Source organism: Echinops telfairi, unplaced genomic scaffold, assembly GCF_000313985.2.
Source record: "Echinops telfairi isolate 266 unplaced genomic scaffold, ASM31398v2 ScPeMD7_3509;HRSCAF=4178, whole genome shotgun sequence".
NCBI lineage: Eukaryota > Metazoa > Chordata > Mammalia > Afrosoricida > Tenrecidae > Echinops > Echinops telfairi.
In genome coordinates this window covers 16,129,533-16,146,707 of record NW_022107407.1, presented here as the reverse complement: position 1 = coordinate 16,146,707, position 17,175 = coordinate 16,129,533, and the positions used below count along the sequence as shown (strand labels likewise).

Here is a 17,175-nt window from a genome sequence, read left to right as displayed (position 1 = left end):
AAGGGTATGGCCATCAATATCAGTAAATTACACGAGGAAAATGTTTTTGAGACAATAAAGGGAGTGAATTTTTAAGAATGATTTTAAAAATCTATTGTTAGAACTCAAACTTAAATATTTTATTAAATGGTTTGTGTTCCTTTTTTTATTTGGGAAGTCCCATGATAGTTCATCTGGTCATTGGAGGGAAGAAAATGATTTTGCTAAGTGAAAATTGGTTAGAGGGGAAGGAAAATTGGAAGACTTTGGGGGTGAGGGAGTCCATAGCTTTGAGAATCAAGTTTAACCTATCTTTGGCCAAGGATATGGTTAGAAACGGTATTAAAGAGCTTTATATAAGTCATTATATTTCCTATCAAACTTGATTCACTGCCAACTCATAGTAGCCCCATGGGACAGGGTAGAACTGCCCCTGTGAGTGGTGCTGGTGGTTTTCACCTACTGCCCTTGTACAGATTTACGATTTTTGTAACAATACTTTTTCACTTACCCTGGTACTTAATTGTTCATGCTTCTACTATATATATATATATATATATATATATATTTTTTTTTTTTTTAATTTAGCAAGCTACCTACTCGTGTCTTTAACCTTACATGCATTGGCATGTCTTTGAATTATCCAGTTCATTCTCAAATAAAATTATATTATGCATTGTTATGCTAACAGCACTCTTCTAATAGAATTTTGCATCCACAAGGTTTTTTGTTATTAGATGCTAAACATCACAGTACTACAGGGAGGACAGTAAAGGTCAAAAATATCTGTTCCATGAACCACTGCCTTATATATAGATTTATTTGCAAAAGCCTCATTACAAAGCCCCTACATGTTGTCTCTTGGTTATTGATTTCATTTACATAATACATGCAGTGTGCCCAGTGGCATCCTGAATGCTGCAGACAATGTGCATGCTCAGCTGTTAACCAAGGATCATGGGTCCATGATCACCCGGAGGGCCTTTGGAAGAAAGACCAGCAATCTCTGAGCAACCAGCCACTGCAGTCTCCTTGTGATTTAATTTTGTGCTGACATACCCAGGGTTGCCATGAGTCAGCATTGATTTGACAGCAGCTGTTTTCTTTCTTTATTCTGTTTGCTGGTTTTTATATACCAGGTTCTGTTCTACTAAGAATCCTGGCGGTGGGGTAGGGGCGGTAGGCATAACAGTTAAGTGCTTAACTGTGATCCAGAAGGCTGGAGGTTAGACTCTACCCCATGGTGCCTCAGGAGAAAGGCCTGGTGATCTGCTTACCACAAAGGCCATAGCCATTGAAAACCCTAGGAAATAATTCAACTGTGTAGCTCCCAGGATTGTCAGGAGTTAGAATTGACCCAGTGGCAACTGGTTTGGTTTTACTGTTTTAGTATTTTATGAGCATGGTTTTATTCAGCTCTCATAAAAGTAGAGAATAGAAAGAGAATATTAAAGCCTTTTTGAGTATAAGATTGTATTTGTGGTAGTACCTAAAAACTGAACTATCTTACTGGATGTGGTGGTAAGTCCTGATCACAGTCAGCCTTCACCGTGACACAAGTCTTGCTTTAGGGGCGTAACGACTGACCACCATAGTTGTATGTATGCAATGTGTGGCTTCAATATGTGTTTGCCAGCTTGCTTCCCCTTCTACCCCCAAGTCAGTGTTTACCAAAGTGGGCTATACGTCCCCCTGGGAGGCATTGTAATGATCCAGGGGGTTGCAAACACAGATACCTAAGTATTGCCCTGGATTATGGGCTGCAGTACATAAGTTTTTAATGCTGGGGTTTGGGACAGAGCAATTACCTTTTTTTTTTTCTTTCTTTCTGAAAAGGGAAGTTTGGGAACCTATGCCCTAAGGCATTTTCATAAGCATGTTGTGCCAGTTGTTTACATCTGCTGTAAAAAGGGTTAGCATAATAATGTAAATACCTTTATTGGGTTGGGCATAGGAGGCAGCAAGCAAATGTAGAGCCCATTTTTATTTGTATGCAAATAAAAATATACTTGTATACTAGTCTCGAGGGTGTTTTAGGAGCCCTGGTGGTGTGGTGCTTACAAGGCAGTAGCGTGAATCTCTCCAGCCACTCCGTGGGAAAAACGTGATGCTTTGTACTCCTGTAAACATTGAATAGTCTCAGAAACTCATAGAGGCAGTTATAACTCTGTCCTATAGAGGTTGCTATAGAGCAGTGGTTCTCAAACTTCCTAATGCTGGGACCCATTAATGCATTTCCTCATGTTGTGGTGACTCCCTCAACCATAATATTATTTTTGTTGCTACTTCGTAACTGTAATTTTGCTACTGTTATCAATCAGGCGACCCCTTGTGAAAGGGCCCTTAGACCCTCAAAGGGGTTGCGACCCACAGGTTGGGAAACACTGATCTAAGGCAAGGCAATAAAAAGAACCCTCCACAAGGGGAAGGGACTGGGGTGGTCAGGACGCATCCTTTGAGCACACGGGAAAATTTTGGAGGATCAGTGATAGGAATATGAGTATAAAGGAGGTTTGAGGAGGCAGTTAGTGGATGAGTTGAGAGCGTGTTGTAAGGATAAGAAAGAAAGCAAGAATATAATGTTTTAGGAATATAGTGATGAAAGATTTGGTTCTACTCTAAGATGAATGATTCAAATGTTTATGAGAATAATTTTTAATCCTCTTTCATTCTCTATGGAGCCCTGGTGGTGCAGAGATTTCAGTAGTCGTGACGTGTTGGGCTGTGATCCACATGGTTGGCAGTTTGAAACCACCAGCAGCTCTGTGGAAAAAAGACTGGGCTTTCTACTCCTGTAAACAGTTAGTCACACAAACCCACAGGGGCATCGCTGTGAGTCAGCATTGGCTTCATGACAGTGAGTTTGGTTTTTGGTTTCGTTCTCTATAAAGAGTTCTGGTGGCGTTTCAGGTTGGGCTGCCAACCCCCCAAAGTCAGCTGTTTGAATCTACAATTCACCCTTCAGGAGAAAGAGGAGGCTTTCTGCTCCCCTGAAGATTATAGCTTTGGGACCCCAAAAGGGCAGTTCTACCTGTCACATATGGTCGCTATGAGTGGGCATCAACCCAGTGGCAGTGGGTTTAGTTTGCTCTTCATTCTCCACATTCATCTCTGAAGCTCTTTTCCTCTGCCGCCCTTCCTGTCAGTCTATTTCTCTAGTGTATCCCCATCCTTTCCCTCCACTACATATCTCCCTTCCTCTCTAGATCTCCAGCTCTTTTACTTTGGGCTCTTGGGCTCTCTTTTCTTTCTCTAGGTTTTGTCTTTCTCATTTGGACTTTGTGCACCCCCCCCCCCAATTTAGATTTCTTTTCCTTTGATAACTTAGTTCACTTTTCCTGTGGTTCTCCGTCAGCCTCATTCACTGGTGGGTCTGCCTTCCTTTATTTGACCATCTCTCTGTCTTTCTTTGTCTCTGTGGCCCTGTCTTCATTTGCATATAGATTCTACCTGACTAGAGTCCCTTCTGGTCTCGGATTCTTCCAGACTCTCTTTGTTTGGTAAAACTTTTCTCTTGACCTCTGTTATTGCTCCCTTAATGGAAAGATTGAAAGAAGAAAAATTGTTTCAACAAATTCATTAGAATAATCTTTGACTTCAGTTCTTTGCATCTTCATTTTATATGTATTTTTTAAATAGTCTTGGGAGAAAGATGAGGCTTTCTAATCATGTAAAGAGTTATAATCCCAGAAACCCACAGAGGCAGTTCTGCCCTCTCCTATAGGGTCACTGTGATTCAGAATCTACTCGATGGCAATGAGTTTTGTACATAGTTTTATATACACTCTAACTTCATTAATTGATTATTCGTGATGTTATAAAACTTTTCCTTTCCCTCCACGTAGTATTTAGAGATATTGGTTATAAACTGCTGTAAAGTCGTCCTGCGATAGTGCCCTAAACTCTTTCCTCATTGCTATTTTCAGTTTTAGGATTGTAGCTAAACTACTCCTGGTCTTTACCATCTAGATTTTAGTCTATACGCACTTTCCAGTTCTGTGTGAAGTTAAATTTGGGTAGCTATAATATTTGACAGATATTTTCACTAACCACCATTTGGCCGAATGTTTTATATATATTATGGTGGCTATGTGGTTTATGATTAGTTGCACCCAAATAATTGGGTCTTTGTCCTTGATTCATGAGAGGAGAACTTCTGAAACATTGAAATTTCCCCATGGTGGAAATGTTTGTGATGAGGCCTCTAGTATATAGGTTTCCAAACTTACTTGACTTACTGCCCCCTTTAAAGAAAAAAATTACTTAGTGTCCCTTGCAATGAAAAACTTTTGAACGATAGCCCATAATCTGCTCTTTCAGGTGTTTGAGTCATACTTGTGATCTCCCCCTGCCCCCGCCCCCCCTTGCCGCCCAAGGGTGGTATCCTTCATTTAGAAAACGCTACTCTAGTAGCTCATCCCTAAACTAACTGATTATGCAAATGAAATGACTCTTACATGGGAAGCTAACCATGCAAGAAGCTCTACCACACCCTCTCAGCTGATCTTAGGAACCGGGGTGAGAGAGGATGCAATCAGCTGTGTCCATGTCATGAGGCTCTCCAGTGAAGGCTCTGGATGCACACCCTCCATGAACTTCCTGATTGGTAAAAGACACTGATGCACATGAGAGAGGGCAGTGTCTCCCTTTTGGGGCTATGAAAACCCACTTTGGGAACCTTTCCAGGTGTCACTCAAGTATCTCTTTCATGTATATCTGTTTCCCTACTGTAAAATTGTAATCGTTAAGTATAACACTTTCTATAAGTTCTGCAAGTTATTCTTGTATAATGAATTATTCAATCCAAAGGAGGAGTAGGAACCAGATTAGAAGTGAGGAGTCCTGGGAGCCTTGGAGCTTATGGTTAGCATTCTGGAAAGGTAGTGGGGACTCCCTGAAATGTAGCCAGCAGGTCAGAAGTAGTGGTGGTGTGGGAACTCGAACACTTACTGGTCTCTGAAGTCTTCAGCAAATGTGGTAGTCTGGAGGACTGTGTGCTTTACACGGTGAGGTCTGACCTCTTGGTGGTTAGGCTCAGAGGACACAGTATTGCTTTATGTAGGTGGTATGGGAAACGGAGGTAAGATAATCACATGGATCTACAATTTGGTATCAGATTAACGAGATCTGATTTTCCCAGCAGTAACCTTTGGGTTATTGTATTTCCACGCCGGCATTTTACAGATTGTTTTTCTTAGGGATTTTAACTAACCACCTACATTCTATAACTTCTAGCCTGTTAATTATGTAGCCAGTACAGTTATGCATCACTAATGTCCACACTGTGTTCTCTGAAATGGGATGTTATGTGGTATATGGGGACTCCTGGGCACACTGGCCCAGGGACTGTAGTGCAGTGCATGGTGGGGCAGCCCTGGTGAATGTTTGCTCACTTCACATCGGGCTGTTGCTATATTCTCTGCTAACCCAGCTCCAGGGAAATCCAGCTAGCCCTCAAATACCTGTCTTGAGAGAGTAGGAAGTAAGGAAAGACACTAGATATGTGACTTCGTTAGTCATAGTCGTAATCTTCCATTTGATGTAATACCATCATATAACCACTTACTGTACTCTTTCTTTGGTCTTTATCAGCAGGCATCGCTCCTGGGGTAAAGGCATCATGTTTGATAAAGCCAAGGGTCAGTGGGAAAGAAGACATGTACTGAGATGGGTTAGCACAATGGCTGCAACAATGAGCTCAAACCCAGCAGGCATTTTTGAGGATTTCATTCTGTTGCTCACAGTGAATCGCTGTGAGTTAAGACTTGATTGACTCAGTGGCACCTAACAACAAGATTGTCGGTTGCTATCTAGTCGGTTTTGATTTACAAAGACCTGTTCTGACTTATGCAGACCCTAGTATGTGATTAGAATTATCTTCTATAAGATTTTTAATGACTTGTTTTGAGGGAGTAGATCTACCAGAGTTTTCCCCCAATGCATGTTTGAGTGGCTTTTCACCTTTGGGTTACCTGCCAGGTACATTAACTATTTGTAGCATTCAAAAGTTATATTCAAGGTTGCTCAATGGCTTTTTGTGATTCTGACTGGTTTCAGAATAAGTAGCATGGTTTAAAACCAAGAAAGGTGTGTGTCAGGGTTGTATCCTCTCACCATACTTGCTCAATCTGTATGCTGAACAAATAATCAGAGAAGATGGCTTATATGAAGAATATGGTATCAGAATTGAAAAAAGGCTAATGAACAACCTGTGATATGCAGATGACACAACCTTGCCTGCTAAAAGCAGCGGGAGGAGGACTTAAAGCACTTAGTGAAGAGCAAGGATTGTAGCCTTCAATATGGATTGCAACTCAGTGTAAAGAAGACAAAAACTCACAACTGGACTAATTGATAACATCATAAGAAATGGAGAAAAGGTTGAAGTTGTCAAGGATTTTGCCTTCCTTGTATCTACAAGCAGTGATCATGGAAGCCGGTGTCAAGAGATCATAAAACATATTGCATTAGGTAAATCTGCTGCATAGACCTCTTTAGATGACTGAAAAGCTAGGATGCTCCTTTGAAGACTAGGGTGTACCTGACAGAAGCCATGATAATTTCATTTGCCTCATATACATGTGAAAGTTGAACATTGAATAAAGAAGACCAAAGGAGAGAATGCATTTGAATTGTGGTGCTGGAGAAGAATATTGAAAGTACCAGGGACTGCTAAGAGGACAAACTACTCTGTCTTGAAAGAAGTAAAGCCAGAGTGCTCCTTAGAGGCAAAAATGGCAAGACTTCATTCAACTTACATTCTTTGGACATGTTGTGAGGAGAGACCAATCCCTGCAGAAGAATATCGTGCTTGGCAGAGGGCAGAGCAAGGACCTCAATGAGATGGATATTGCTACAGCGTGGCTGCACCAATGGACTCGGGCATTAGGAACAATTGTGAGGATGGTACAGGACCAGGCAGGGTTTCGTTCTGTTTTGCATAGGGTCGCTGTGGGATGGAACCTACAAAAACCACAATAACACATCCTTTCCTTTCTCCCAATTAGAAACGTGAGCTGGTTTCAAAAAAGTTCATGTAAGAATTCTATTTTTTTCCACTGGTGTAATGAATTCTTACAAATTGGATTTCTGAGTATTTTGAGAGTCTGTACTTTATAGTTCTTTTTTGAGCTCCAGTATCTAACCCAACAGAACACTGTTTTCATTGTATCAAGACTTGACAATTAATCTTTTATGGAGAACCTTGATAGATAAAACAGCCAAGAAACAGTGGCTTTAGTGGGGCATGGGGTGTGGGAGCGGCTGACTTGGCCTTTTCCTGAATTAGAGCTTACCTCTGCAGAGCCCTAGGACTCTGAAGGACATGCTGTGTTTTTGCAAACATTGTACATTTTATCTAAATAAATTAATAGCTTGTTTTTTAAAGCGTTTCCATAAGTAACCTTATATGTGAAAATATTTTACCTTGTGGTTCTTAGTTTACATGAATAATAAAGAACCTTCCTTAAATAAAACTGTTAACATCTAAATGGTTTAAGTAGTGAGGATGGCAAATTGATTTTGTTTCTCTTAGGAGCTTTGTTCTGTTGATAGTCACCTTGTGGAGGGAAAACTAGATGGCTGCTTCTGGGACCAGGGAGAAGAATGCTGTGTTTGGTTATGCTTGTGGGTTCTAGCCTTAGAGAGAAAAAGGGTGGCACTTACTGCCCGAGTTGATTTCAACTCAGACCCCCTATGAGAGTGGCACATGTGATATACCATCAAGAGTAGAGTGCACTGGCTTTACCACTACAAATCTTTAGGTGTGCATTCTTGGTTTGCCACTGGATAGCAATATGATGCTGGGCAAGATAGTTTACATTTGTAAACATCTCTACAGTCGGGATTTTCTTGTATGCCCTTGGCATATAATTAACATTAGGTAACCACTAATTATTTTTTACATTTTCTTCTGTTTACTAATATAAAACTGTACTTGCATCCAATATTATTCTCATCTTTTTACATGTGCTTTTTAATTCACGTAAACCTCACAGCAACCCAGTGAAGAATGGATACTGTTATTAGTCCCATTTTATAGTAGCAGAAACTGAGACAATGGAGCTTACATTCCCAATCACAGAGAAATGAAATGACCTGCCCAGAATGATTTAAACCAGTATTTTTAACCACCTGTCTGCAGAAGTTCTGTGAATTTTCTAAAATGAAACATGCATTTTGGGAGTTGGGGCATATCTTGTATTAGATCCTCAAAGAGATGAGGGGCATATCTTGTAATAGATCCTCAAAAAGATGAAGAAGAGTAGATTGAGTCATATACCCAAAAGGCAAGAGAGCTTTGGGGCTCAGCTCAAGGGGAATCCCTCTGGGACATGGGGGCACAGTGAATGGTGTGACCCTTTGCTGGGCATGCCTGCACAGTAGGGTATGCTGGGCCCCTCTAGGCTTTCCTGTATGGGCGCCAATAAATGTCTTCCCTTTTGCTTAAAAAAAAAAAAAGGCAAGAGAGGATTATAGCTACATAGATACAATAAGTATATTGATTAGTTTTTTTTCCTTCTCCATATCAATAGTACAGTGAAGTGTATAGTGATGACAAAATAACCAACATACAGAGAGATTCTGTTTAAAGGGCACCTTCTATGACTGAGGATCCCTGGTCACTGCAAGATCTCGAAGTGCTTTATGAAACGTCCACACTCTCAACAAATGTGTTTATGTTTGCAGTCGATATACGTAGCTGTTAATAATGCCTAACACTTAGGCAAGAACTATGGTGGGGCAGGGGGTAAACTTTGGGCTGTTAACTGGAAAAGTCAGCAGTTCAAACACATCGGCTGTTTAGTGGGAGAAAGATGTGGCAATCTGCTTCCATAAAGATTACAGCCTTGGAAACCCTTTCGTGGAAATTCTACTCTGTCTTGTACAGTCGATATGAGTCAAAAATGAACTAGATGTTGATGAATTAAATATTTAGGTCCTGTTCTAATTTAGATAATACAGGTTATCAGAATAGCAACAAAATAAGTTGCCTTCTTATCCTCATTTAATAGATGAGACTTGAGGAACAAAAAATTAAGTATTTGTCCGAGTCTACACAAAAAGTGGTGGAGCTGTGATTTGAGCCCAAGCTTTCTGGCTCTGGATTCCATGCTTTTAACCTTCCACTTATATTTTACTTTTAGCATAAAATTTTTATATGAGGTCGCTAAAAGTTTTAGGAGCAGGCTTCAAAAAGTTAGTGGGAAAATTTCATTATCTTTTAATAACACTTTCCACAGTTTTTTTGAAACCCCTTCTTACGTGCAGGCGTGTGTAGTGGGGGAGGGACTGTGTATTCCAAATCATTTCTAGTTCAACTGTTAATTTCTTTCTCACTCCCAAATGCAGTTATATTAAAGAATGAAATTAAGAAAATAGTTTTTTTAAAACCATATTTTTGAAGAAAGACTGTTTTTGCAACCCTACCTATTTGTGCTTGACTGTGTCTGCTATACAGAGGCTATGTGATGGTAGACAGTTTAGTCTTTTCCTTATCTGCATCAAATGAGGCTACTACAAGGGAGTGTCAGACAATTCATGGAAAAGTTCCATTATCTTTTAATTGTATTTTTCCATGTGCTTTTTGAAGCTTGTAGCTTTGCTTGTAGCTCCTTGTGATCTTGTAGGAACTAAATGTGATCATGTATGTACATGATAATTCTTCCCCTACCATGCCATTTAATTGATGCTGTTCCCTGGAGTTTTATGTGTAAACCTCTCTCTTTATACTTATACTTTATATTCTCCACCCTTTTGACTTTAGGGAATATTTAATATTTATCTTCACCTGAGGTCTGTCTGCTAACCTCTAGATCCCCAAATCTAAGTCCTGGCTGGAAACCTCCAGCTAGAAGACTGGCCTATCAGATGTCACTTGTTGGAATGAAAGTGCTTTTCCCCTCACCCCTGCCATAGTGAATGGCTCTACCTCCCATGTTCCCCATTCACAAATTACCTTTGGAGCAGATTCCTCTTTGATGTCAGGTGCTTTTAATCATTATAAATATCACTCTACTATAGATACCGACAAAGGAGTAAACAAACATAGAAACATTTATTCAGCATGTAGCATATCATTTTTCAAAAATATAAGCCTGCTTGTTATTCCTAGACTATTGACTTAATGATTTAATCTACTCTGTTTCTACTGATGCTACTTAGTTCATTTTAGGCCCACATTTTTATTTTCTAAATTCTTGGTGCTTTCTCTTCTAACACCTATTTTAGGAGCCTTGGTGGTGTAGTGGTTATGCATTAGGCTGTAGTTCAAAACCACCAGCTGCCCCTTGGGAGAAAGATAAGGCTTACTTTCTTAAAGAGTAACAGTCTCAGAAACTCACAGGGCAGTTCTACCCTGTAGGGTCGCTGTGAGTCAGAATTGACACCATGACGGTGAGTAAGGACATACTACTCTTTCCTCCGTCCCCTTTCCTAACCTAAACAGAATTTTAAAACAAGGATAAGTCATAGATTACTAATCTATTGAAATAGCAGTGCCAAGAAGTCAATATCTGGGCTTAACAAAAGTGTCGTGGATGAATTAGCATCTTCGGGGATCGGAGTTGTGACTATCCCTACTATAAAATAGCAATCTTATGTCATTATGCCACTTACTCACTTTCCTAAAAAGTACATTCCAGATTTCTAACAGGGCATACCCAGTCTGCATGTATCTTCAACATCACCTTGCTCATTTCTCCTCCTCTCATGCTGTCTGTTCCATTAAAAAAAACCTCACTTCCGTCCAGTGGTTCCTATTCATAGTGACTCCACAGGACAGAGTAGATCTGCCCCTCTGCATTTTCAAGAATAGATCTTTTGGGGAGGAAAAGGCCAATGATTTTGAACTGCTGACTATGCAGTTAATAGCCCAGCACATAATTTATTACATCACCAGAGCACCTTGTTTATGTTCCCGCTTTACTTTAAAACGTGTGTTTTGGTCTGTGTGAATGCAGATTCCCCTTTGAATGCCTCTTTTCTACCCTTCTCCTTTCATCTTATTGTGAATTCTTGTTCATCATTTCATATTTGCTCAAAAGAAACCCCATCTGAGACCTATTTCTCTCCTTCTCCCAACCCTCTTTCTAGCCCCAAAAGCTTACCTCAAAATATCTTGTATATTACACTTTTATTATATTTTAATTAACTTCTGACTTCCTAGGTTATGAAATGTTTGATAGCATGGCTATCACCTGTTCAGTTGTGTATTTTCAGCAGTTAGCCAGGTGCCTGATTCACTGTTGGGAACTGGATCTAGATGATTTACTGAAAGATAGCTAAATCCCAAGAAAACTGAATGAGAGTGGCAATGGAGTTCAGCCCATATAATAGCATATATTTATTAAATATATTTATCAAAATATAGGTATAATAATAATTTTCCATATATTATCTTTGTGTGCTATTGTAAAGGGAATTGTTTTCTTAATTTCATTTGGGGATGTCCAATACAATTGATTTTTGTATTGTGATTCTATATTTTGCAACCTTGCGGAACTCATTTGCCAGTAGTTGTTTTTTTAAGTGATTGTTTAAAATTTTCTTTATATAAAACCATGTGATCAGTAAATAGACATAGCATTACTTCTTCCTTTCTAGTCTGGGTACCTTTTTTTTCCTCTCCTTGCTACTGTCATATCACTGAACTTTCAGTATAATGTTGTACAGAAGAAGAGACGTAACAGGGATATTCTTGCTTTGTTTCTGATTTTAGGGAGAAAATATTTAATCTCTCACCATTAAGTATAAAGAGCCCTGTGGCTTAGTGTTTATGCACTGGGGCTACTCAGCACAGTTCGAAACTGCTGGCCACTCCCTTAAGGGTTTGCCTGGGTGTGTCCTTGATGGAGATAGACCTGAGTGTGCCCTCACTGCCTTGATCCAGAGGCCTTGGATCAATCTTGTAAGTGCTTCTATCAGGCATCATGTACATTTCCCAGTCATGATCCATTCCCATTTCTATAGCCCTGCCTGTAACTGTGCTCCATTGAACCACGCCAGTCATGCTTCTGTGACAGCTTCCTTTGTCCTCCTATGTCTTATTTAAACCTTGGAGTCGCTGTAAACCGTGGCTCCCATTATGACTTCGTGCTAATGGTCTTCCTCATTTGAATGATGTGTCTTTGCCTTGGTCTCATGTTTTCCAGTTTATGACTTAACAAATGTTCTCCTATTTTTTTAAGATTTGGGTTTCGAGAGTAAATCTTTTTGGGAGTAAAGGCCAATGATTTTGAACCGCTGACTTTGGATTTCTCTAGATTGCAAAGATGAGTGTGATTTTACTTTTAAACCTAGTGCTGGATTCAATAGCTTTTTAGTGTATGGTCAGAGCTTGTATTGAAGCGCCCTGTGTTTCAGTGATAATGGAGCCCCGCTGGTGCAGTGGTTAAGTGCAAAGCTGCTAAACAAAGATCAAGGGTTCAAACTCCCTATTCTCCCTGGGAGCATAATGCGGCAGCCTGCTTCCATAAGGATTGCAGCCTTGGAAGCACCAGGGTTCCGTTCTACCCCCTACCGTGTCTTACAGGGCCACTACGAATTGGAATCAATTCAACAACAGTAGGTGTAGTGCTTTAATGGTTTGGTTTGGTTTTCAGTGAGTGCCAGTGATGCTTCTGCTTTGCGGTGGTGGTTATTTGGGAAAGCTTTTCAGTTTGCCCATCCTGTTCAGATGTCTTCTGAGCGGGTGCAACCTAGGGCTGACCCTTACTGACCTAGCCTTTTTAGCTACTTCTTTCTCTTGTTTGCTGTATTAAACTTCTGATTGATTTGCCTTTTTCCTTGTGTCCTGACCCTACCAGCTCTTCTTCATTGCTCTCCATCAAGATCCTTATTGTTTTGACATTATTCTCAGGCCTGGAGTTGTTTACTCTCACTGTTCACAACCCAGAGTTAGTAGATTTTATTGAATAAATGCTGGTTGAGTGTATGCCCGTAGAACAAGTTTCCCTTTTTGCTGGGGAAAAGTTGTTTTAGCTTTTTGCTTTACCATTTCAGAAATTCTGACATTTTCTTTACTTTATTCCTGTACTCCTTAGTATAATTGTGGTTCTTGGTAGAAAAGTGTGTACAATAGAAGCTTCCACACCTATAGGGGTACATGTCTTAGTGTAGTGTAATAGACTATATAAGAAGCAGTGATTCTCTGACCAGATGCTGCTTTTCTTGAGTCTTTTGATTGTAAACCCCATCAATTTAAAAATAATGAAGACATAACAATAAATTGGACTGTTAACCCCAAGATCAGCATTTCAACTCCACCAAATTCTCTGAAGGAAAACAATGAGGCTTTTTGCTCCCATAAAGATTTACAACATTAGAAACACAGGGCAGTTCTTCTCTGACCTATAGCAGCTCCCGGAGTAGAAATCAACTCCGTGGCAGTGGTGAGTACTAATAAATTATAAAACATATGAGGGGGCTTAAAATTCTTGAGAAACTTTCAGTATGTTTTAATTCCTTTTTCCACTAATGTTTTGAATTCCCCTTATACATCAAAATGTTTGAAAAAAGAATTAAATACAATATATATGAATCATTTTATCAAACTCTGAGATTAAATCATGACTAAAAATTCAAACTTTTCTTTAACATATTATGGTTTATAAAGCACTTTTTATGTATGTTTTACTCATTTAATCATTGTGGAAGACTTGTGAACAGTAGTGCAGCTGCATGTCCCCTGACATGTGCATAATTGCCCCTACTGTAACAGTTTCTGTTAACATGGAGTCTATAATTAATATGAAACAGTATTAATACAAACTAATTCAGATCGCCTTGGTGCTTACATAACATCCTTTTTCTGTACTTTGATCCTCTCTAGGGTCAAACATTACAGTCAGTTATGTCTCTACACACTTCTTCTTTATAGCATTCCCCAGGCTTTCCTTGTTTTTAATAATCGTGACAGTTTTAAGAAGTACTGGTCTAGTATTTTGTAGCATATACTTCACTATTAGAATTTGTGTTTTTCTCCTGGTAAGACTGGAGCTGTACCTTGTGAGGAAGAAGACTATAGAGTAAAGTGACCACATTTTAACATTGGTAAAGCAGGGCACCCTTAATAAAACTCATATCCTGGCGAAATAGCCACATGGCAGCCGAAAACCGTATACCCTACCTAGCTTGTCGTGCATTCTTTCCAAAAATCGGGACTTTTTTAAAATGCCGCGGGACGTGGGAAAAATTGTTAAAAATCAGGACTGTTCCGCCAAAAGTGGGACGTCTGGTCACCTTATTATAGAGGTAAAATGCCATTTCCATTCTTTCCTATCAAGGAGGCTTATTAGCCACATGATTTATGACGTTTGATATTCAGCCTTTCACCTGGTGGAGATAGTGTTTGTCAAGGTCTTATTCTGTAAATTTAACCCTCTTTCACGATGTATTCTTTGCAAAGAAGCCACTGTACAGGAGAAGGGAATTATGCTCCTTTTCCAGAATGTGGAATATCTATGTAAATCATCGGGAGATTTTTTTCTCTCTCATTTATTAATGTATTCAGTCATGTCTTTGTATCAGTGTGAACTCTTGGATATTTAGTTTATAGTTTGGTTATAATTCAGTGTACCAGTATCTTTATTTTATTGCTTAAATTATTCCAGCTGTGGTCATTGAGAGCACCTTTAGTTCTGGCGCCAGTGCTTCTTCGACATGCCCCCACAAAGGCAGGTGCTTCTCCATGTTCATTTGATCTGCCCTTGAGTACGTCTTTTTACAAGGTGCAGCATGTAGTTTATTTTGAAATTTCTTGTTCTTCACACACAAAATGTATTGTAGTCATCTTTCATGCATGCCAACACAGTTTTTATAAAAAATTAACTATTTAAAATGGCCCTCCTAGGGTTGGGGTTTATACGTTCACTAAAGGATGATTGGTGGTAACCCATTGTCTTTCCAAATGGTTGACCAGCTTGGACTTTGATAAGAAACTTGTGACAGTACGTGTTGGACATTGACTATGTTCTAGTTTTTGGTTTTCTTCAAATTGAATTTTCTTTTCCAATTTGACAGGCGAACAGTGGTAACTCACTGTTACTTTTTTAAATTGAAAAAATTGTGACAGGTTGAACAACTTTCTACATATTTGTTGGTCAGTTGTGTGTTCTTGTGCTCAGGCCTTTTTAATTTTTGTATTTAAATGGTTTCCGTTTCTTTTAAACAAAACCAAACTAGCTGTTTGTCATTTGCAGCATTTTATTGACAGGTTGTTGTTGTTTTTTAAAATTGATTTGTGTGGATTTTTTAAAAAAGTATAAATAGTTATAATTTCATGTGGTTAACATAGCTGTTGTTCTCCAATGACTTTTAGATGCCCTTCTCCAGAATTTGCAAAATGTCTTATGATTTCTCTTGGAACATTTATAATTCTTGTTTTTAAACTTTGGCATTTACTTTGTTTTAGGCATGAGATGAGATGAAGGCTGTCTTTTTAAATTTTTTAATTCTTTGGTGAAATACCTAATACATTGTACTTTTTAAATGGATTGTTGCTGTTACGAGAGTTTTTGCTTTAGTTACTTAATATATTGTACATACTAAGCCCTTATTTGATATATTATTTCCATAAATAATCTTTCATAGGTTGTTTCTTCACTTAGTTGTTAAAGCCTTTTGTTGCTAGTGATTTGGTGTCATATTTAAGATTCATTGATAAAAAGTTGGGTCCTAAAAGACTACTATATTTTCTTGTAGGAGTCTTGAGGTTGCAAGTGTTTGACCCATTTGAGGTAATTTTCATATGTGGTGTGAAGTATAAATCCTGCTTCATGCTTTTGTATGTGGAAATCCAGTTGTCTCTGCATCATTTTATTTAAGAGGCTAAGTCTAGGGACTTGGCGTTCTTGTAAAAAATTAATGTAGATGTGTGTGTGTTTATTTCTTAATTCTCAATTCTCTTTCATTGATGTTTGCATCTTTTATTACACCAATACCAACCTGTTTAGGTTATGGTAGCTCGAATACTGTGTTTTCACATTGGGAGGGAAGTATAAGTTCTTAATCTTGCAATGCCATACAATTCTGGGTAAATTTTTCCATTTCTGCAAAGAAGACTGTTGTAATTTCTATTAGAATTGCGTTGCATCTATATATTCTATTGATAGAATTCTCATCTTAACAGTGTTGTCTGTAAACCAGTAGAAAATGAACCAGGGCCTACCTAATCTGATGATCTTGCTGAGGTGAGGAGAAATATATTTGTATGTCAGAAAGCTATTGTGGCTAGTGGATAGAATTTGTAAAGCAGCTTATCCTATAGGAGAGAGTTGAAGTGAGAGAGGCTGTGTTGAACTGAGAGTGATTAGAGGCAAGGGATGAGCATCTTGCAAATAAGCATTTAGGTTTAAAACATGTGATAACCTTGTCATCAGCAAATATACTCAACTAAAAAGACTCCAGGGCAGAAAGTGCTATTGTAAGAAATGTGTTAATTATTCTAAATTAAAGTATGAATTAATTATATAATTAGTCTATACACCGGAGCCCTATAAATATACCACAGAAGCGTTTGAGGGATTACTGCAGCATCATTAGTAATGTACCCATATGCCTGGAAAAATAATATTTAAGACTAGCTAAAATAAAATATGAAAAGATAACAATGGGAACTGGGCTGAGAAAGGTGACTGGTAGTTTTTAATAACACAGCTGACAGTATGCTGCATGTACAGAAATAAGGCAGGCAGATCATGGAACAGAATCAAGTTTAGGTTAGTACTTTCAACGTATAAATGTGAGTCACACAGGAAGTTTTACAGTAGCCATACTTTAAACATAGAAAGAAAAAGTTGAAATTATTTTAAATCAAATATTTAACCTAATATGTACATTTTAAAAACGATTTCAATATCCTGATTATTTAAGAAGCATACCAGGAATGGAATTTGAACCTTTACCTGTGATATACACTTAGAAAACCTTCCAACAAAGGGTAACCAGAAAAACAAAATAGAATTTTCCTTTTGAATTAAAAAAAAAAAAGTAGCACACGACTATCAAGCCTGATAACCACTAACAGTCTTTGGTTTCTGTGTATTTGCTTATGTTATCTAAGTGGGATCGTCAAGTGTTTGCCCTCTGTCATTGGCTTAGTTGGCCCAGCACAAGGATTTTCCTTCCTTCCTTCCTTCCTTCCTTCCTTCCTTCCTTCCTTCCTTCCTTCCTTCCTTCCTTCCTTCCTTCCTTCCT

The 17,175-nt window shown here is 38.7% G+C and overlaps 1 protein-coding gene across 3 annotated transcripts in view; it reads left to right on the top strand.

Annotated features, from left to right (window-relative positions):
- Window positions 1–17,175, top strand: part of GSK3B (glycogen synthase kinase 3 beta) — a 202,156-nt gene that overhangs the window by 90,398 nt on the left and 94,583 nt on the right. The gene's annotated exons all lie outside the window — the stretch shown is intronic.